Here is a 6,000-nt window from a genome sequence, read left to right as displayed (position 1 = left end):
TCCCAAGCTGGCTGCTCTTAGGAGACAGACTTCCCTTTAAAATCATCCCAGTTTCCCAGGTTGGGGGTATTTACTCAGGTTCCCAAAAAGCCTGTTTCCAGGAGCATCTCTGCCAACTCTCTGGCACAGCTGTTGGAGATAGTGACCTGCCCTTTCCAAGGTCTTCTTGGAATATGTGAAATTTATTATTGCATCTGCCAGGCTCTAAACAGCCCTTTCTGGGAGTGAGTAGGTTGGGCTGTCTGAGGATTCACACACCAGTTCCTCACACCAGAAGCCCTGGAGATGCCTCCTAGCCCTGTGGCTCCCTGCTGCTCCCTTCACAGCTGGGTTCATCTTGTCATCTGTGGGTCACCTCTGTCTCCTCTCTGCTCCCCAGGAGGGGAATCCCCCAGTTCTCCCACCAAAGTAAGGAGCTTGGGCAACATATCCCAGTGCTCCTCCTGCTGCTGCCTTGATGGATTCCTCCCTCTTGATGGCTGTGAGGAGGGAATGGGAAGATGACCTTGGACCTCAAGCCCACTCTGCTCCTCACTCACTTTGTTGCCCACAAGCTGTCCATTTTCCCCAGACCTCTCCAGCCTTTAGATTCCCCCTCAGATCCTTTGGTCCCCATTTTCCTGGAATTGCTGTTCCATGCCAGTGACAACCAATGGGAGCAGAAACATCCTGTGTGTCCTGTGTGGGTGTTCCAGCTGGTGAGGCTGGGCTGGGCTGTTTGCTCTTCCCTGGCTGCAGCATCCATCCCTGGACCATGAGGGTGGAGCCAGGACCCTGTGCCCATCTGCAGGACCCACCCAGCCGTGAGCACAAACCTATGTCCACACTCACAGGTCTGGTGACAAGCCCTGTGTGTATCCCTCTGTCCAGCATCGTTAACACCCTCCAGAGTAACAAGAGGCTCCATGTCTTGCAGACCCAGCTCGGAATGGCTCAACATGAAGACACAGTTCTGGGATGAGCACGGCCAGGACCACACTTCCTCATCCTGGCCAGCACTGCCAGAAGATCCCACAGAACCAGGGAAAGGCCTGGCTGAGCCAGGCAGTGTTGGTTCCCTGGCAGGAATCCCTCTTGCTGTGAACAGGAAGGAGGGAAGAGGCGATGGAGGAACTGTCCTGGCTCTTGGAATGAACCAGTGTGGAATCCCTATGGGAGACAGAAGAAGTGGCTGGTAGGGCATTGTGCCACTCCTTGAAGGAGGAAGATGGTGATGGCTGATGGTGATGAGGTGTGATGGTGCAGGAAAGCCCCAGCGAAGAGGCATTGTGCAATGGGAGCAATGGGAAAGGCTGGCCAAGGGAGGCACCACGTTCTGCAACAGCCTTCAAAGAGTTTCCCTAAGTGTTGCTGCTCTTCAAGGCTTCCTCCTCCAAGAAAAAAAAAAAAAGTAGGGAAAAAAGGAGATGAGGAAGAGCAATCTCTGGGTGTGGGATGAAAGAGGCCTGTCTTGACTATTTACCCAGCAATTATAAGTAAATCGGTGGTGCCTAACGGGGCCGGTTGCCATAGTGACGATGGGATGGAAGGACCAGCACTTGGTCCTGGCTGCAGCCAATCAGGCTGGGAAGCCCAAGCTGCAATATAAAGTAAAGATTCCCATCTTCCAGCCACGCACTTGCCAAGAAAGGGAAATAGGTTCAAGAGTCTGGGGAAAAAAAGTGCTGCGGCCGGCGGCAACCAGGGCGGCTGCTCCCGTCATGGCGGACTGCGAACGCCCGGGCAGGTGAGAATCCCAACTCTCCCCATCTCCCGCTCATTGTTCTCCCGCGCCGCGGTCGCTCCGCCGCCCCACCCCACCCACGCCGCCGCCCCGACCCCCTCGCCCCGGCACCCACAATGGAACCCCCCTTCGGGCGGGAGACAAAGAGAGGCGGGTGGAGAAAGGCTCCACCATTCTCCCCAAATTGCCATCGTAGGCCTTTCAAATCAAATTTCGCAAAGCAGCTTCATCAAAGGCCCCCGGCTGAGAGGCACGAGCCCCATATTCCTGCCCCCCCCCCCCGGCAGGTCTGGGGTGGCGCGGTGATCCCATACAAAAGTCGGCACCGCTCCAGAAGTGTCTTTGCAAAAAAAGAGGAAAAAAAAAAAAAAAGAAAAAAGGGGGGGGGAAAAAGGGGGGGATATGGAGATAAAAAACGCAAGCGAGAAAGAGCGGCGCCTAAATTGCTCGTCGTCTCCCCATCTCATTACTGGCGACTTCTGAGGACGGGTATTTCCAAAGGCTGCGATGAAAGACTTGTGAATGGAGCCCCCCCTGGATGAGATCAAAGCCCGAGGCTGGGACGCCAGGGTGTGCCGGAGGAGGGGGCGAGCGACGGCAGCGCCGCAGGATGCTGGGGGGAGCCTTCCTCCCCTGCTGCCACTGCCCTCCATGTTTCCCGGTGTCGCTGCCGCCGCTGCCTGACCCATCTTGCAATGGAGACCACGGACAGCGGCCAGATCCCAACGGCTGAAACCGAGATGAGCAAACTCTGTTGGCTCACAGTTCGGCAACTCTCCCAAAATTCATGGTTAATAAAGGAGCTTATCCCATCCGGGACCTCTCCGGGCACCTCGAATTGCAGATGAGCGGGTGGCTTCCCCACCGCTTGAGCCCACTCCTTGGGTCTCTTCTCTCCCCACGCCGCGGCATCGCCAGCCTGGTGAGCCACCAGCAGAAGGGCCGAGGACAAAGGCAGGAGGACAGAAGTTGTGCCACTTTCCCTTCCCGCTGCCTTCAAACACGGGCTGTTTTCTTCCTGCTCGGCGACAAATTCGGCTCCGGGCGGCGTTCCCACCACCAGCACCACCGGCAGCCGGGCGCCCCATCGGCGGCACGGAGAGCAAACTCACAGATGGTAAAATAAGAGAGTCGTGTAGGGTTCAAAGAGACCTTCTATGTCAATTGTTATATTATTAGGTAAACTCCAAGAAGAAAATCTTTTAATCCACTGTGGCTAATCCAGTCCACTTTTGTTGGCCAGGACATATTCAGCATCAACAAAAGGCTCTGGCCGACGGACACCGGCATACATAATGTATTGATAACTGCGGGAGCCGGCTCGGCGGCAGAAAGAGCCACTGCCCGGGCCGGCAGCGGGGGCCGGGAGGAGGATTTGCCCGACTTTTATCAGTTTTATTTTCATTTCAAAGAACCCGGCTGATATTTGCACTGCGCCGCTTTCCAGGGGAGCACAAAGAGGGCAGGGATGTTCCCAGCTCCGGCCGGCCCTGAAACCCCAGCAGGACCCCACTGGGACTCTCACTCCTCGCCTCCTCCCCGGGGCAGCGATGGCTGCAAGGCCAGGTTTGTCCCAGGCCCGGTTTTGGGGTGATGGTTCCCACGGGGAGTTGGCAGCTGGGGCGGCTCCCCCCAAATCAGCCATCCTGGGCTGGCACAGTCCCCTGCAACTTACCCCGGGAAGATGCTGTTGCCCTGGGATGGAGGGAATCACCTTCCATAAGGACATGGGATACAACTGATGAGGGAACAGAACTGCCTGCACTGCAAAGGGCCGGTGCCACCGGGGAGAAGTGAAGAGTGGAGCCTGGGTAGACCTTGTCCTCCAAACACGGAGCAGCAGAGACCGGAGCTGAGGAACCCGGAAAGGAAATAAAACCAACGGCAGCAGAGGGCAGGTGGGACGTGAGTGGGGATCACATGGCCACAGCCCGGCTGATGTGGGTGTTTGGGCAGCAGGAGGTGGGAGCTGGTGGGACTGAGCTGAGATGGGTTGAGGTGGCAGCTGTGGATGCTGGAGGTGAGCAGGGGACACTGGCCACCCACCCTCTGCAGGCTCTGGGAACAGCCTGTCCTGAGCAATGTCTGCCTGTCCCTGCTCCTCCCCCAGGGCAGAGCTGGGTGAGGGTCCACACCTTGTCCACAGCGGAGCAGGAGGGGACAGAGGGCCAGGTTGGGTCTGTGGTGTTTGAAAATGGCTGTGAAATATGTGGCTGGACAGGTGCTGGTGGCCATGGGATGAGGATGGGGCTGAGCCAGCAGGGAACTCTGCAGAGCAAGGAACTGTGGTCTCCGGCGGGGGTGAGCTCACTCAGGAGCCCATGGTCCTCCCAGGATGCCACTGAGTCCAAAATGCCCTTACTCCTGCTGCAGGAAGGTCATTCAAGGCCAGTGGCTCAGATGTAGCCATGAGGATCTTCAGTAAGACCATGGAAAAGAGACACAGCAATGGAAGGACCAAAAGGACTTGTTTCAAAGAGCCCAGAGGGCTTACCCAGGGTTTGGTCCTTGTGACAAGGGACAGCAGAGGGGAGGAGCCCCTCTCCTCAGGGAGGGGGATCACTGCCACCCCAGATGCTCTCTGAGGTGGGCACAGGGACCACCTGTGCCATTGGGATAGTGCTAACAGGGCACTGACAGGCATAAATGGCCCAGGGAGGAAATGGCCTCCAAGGGAATTTGGTTGTCACTGCAAGCCCTGGGTCGAGCACTTCTCCTCTTGCTGCACTCGCAGGTACTGGGAATCCTCCAGAACTCCTGTTCCCCTCCAGTGTGGTTAAAATGGCCAATGCCAGAAGCTTCTGCAGGGAATGGATGCACATACAGAGTGATTAAACACAAAGCTGGGAGTCACCAGCCCTGGACAGTCCATGAGACCCAACAAGGGATCCAAGGGGCAGGGGTCAGAGATGTGGATGCCACCTGTGAAGGAGCATCTTTTCTGAAGGCTGAAGTGCAGCGGGGGCTCACTGAACCTCACTGCCCAACCCAGCCCATTGCTCCAATCATTGCCAGGGCATCCTCAGAACTCCCAGCTGCTCCACATCCAGAGGTCTCCCCAGTACAGGAGCTGTCAGGCTAGACTGACACATGAGGAGAACAAACCACTCAGGAGACAGAGGGATGAGAATTCAGGCTGGAATATGCATTTCTATCAGGTAGAAGTTTCATGTGGAGCTGCAGAGGCTCTGGGCAGCTGTTGAATGCAAGACTAAGATAAATAGGCTGAGCTAAAGATGTTCAGTGCTGGAGATCTTCATTGGGAAAAGGGAGACATGGACCTCCTGGGTAGGCATTTCTGCTCCACATTCTATTGCAGGAGAAGGCTCAGGCTGGCTGGGATGGTTTGTGGCATTGACTGGGGTCTCGTGGGACACTGCCCACATGGTGGTCACCTCCAGACCATGGGCACTCACCCCACCTCATAGCCCTGGGAGGGCTGGAGAAGTGTGGGAGGACAAATCAAAGCCCATGTCAAGCTTCTCTGTGAGGTGTTCTCCATGACACAGCCTTGGCACACCGGGGAAGCTGCTGCCACAAGAAGATGCCAAGTCCAAGGTCTGGCAAGATTTGGTGTTGCACATCCGCTGCCATGTGTTTTCTCCTGCTTTGGCCCTCTGTTACTATAAAGGATCAGAATGAAAGACAACACGAGGCCAGACTTGCTTGCATTTGCCAGCCAAGGATTCTCTGGAGGCTGGTCACTCTGCCAGCCAACATCTGTCCATGGAAGGACTTCTGGCAAGAGATGCGTTAACAAGAGAGTGCCCAGCAGGACAGTCAAAGTGGGATCTATCCTTTGGGAGAACACCAGGAGAGCCCTGAGGTCAGACAAGTTGAGGCTGCAGGGATTGGGCTGCTGTCAGTTCCCACCACAGCGAAGAGGAGTTGCACAGGTTGGACACGGGTGGCACAAGCACGAGTGGCATGAGAAGGTTGGATATGAGATGGTGGCTCCAGCCCTGCAGAGCAGGGGAGTGGCAGGAGCCTCCATGTCCTGATGGAGACAAGGGCCAAAGGACTGGGAAGCAGCTTCTATGGAAGACAGCCCAAGGAGGAGACAGGACACTCAAAGCTTGAGACCCCTGCCCAGCCTGATGCTTACATCTCCAACGAGCAGTTCTTGCTACCTCCTCCCCAGAGAAGAAGAGGCCTGTGGGATGCTCATGATGACTACCCCAGTGACTTCCCTGCTCCCAGCAATCCTGTCCTGGAGAACACTTGGCTCTACTGTAGTTCCCCTGCTGGGAAAGGGAGGGGATTTTAGGAGAGAGGCA

General features: G+C 56.4%; 1 protein-coding gene across 3 annotated transcripts in view; it reads left to right on the top strand.

Moving 5' to 3' along the window:
- The first annotated feature begins 919 nt into the window (after positions 1-919).
- Positions 920-6,000, top strand: part of AXIN1 (axin 1) — an 85,424-nt gene continuing 80,343 nt past the window's right edge. For 2 of the 3 annotated variants that reach the window (XM_027750880.2, XM_039389554.1), the window contains exon 1: positions 920-1,726. The gene's annotated coding sequence lies outside the window, so the exon portion shown is untranslated. Of the gene's footprint in view, positions 1,727-2,048; positions 3,622-6,000 lie in introns of those variants that run through there. The other variant, XM_027750876.2, reaches the window with a different exon arrangement.

The sequence above is a fragment of the Pipra filicauda genome, unplaced genomic scaffold, assembly GCF_003945595.2.
Source record: "Pipra filicauda isolate LSUMZ 115617 unplaced genomic scaffold, ASM394559v2 scaffold73_size2923735_pilon, whole genome shotgun sequence".
Taxonomy (NCBI): domain Eukaryota; kingdom Metazoa; phylum Chordata; class Aves; order Passeriformes; family Pipridae; genus Pipra; species Pipra filicauda.
The sequence above is the reverse complement of the archived record's forward strand: the minus strand, read 5'-3'. Positions and strand labels throughout refer to the sequence as shown.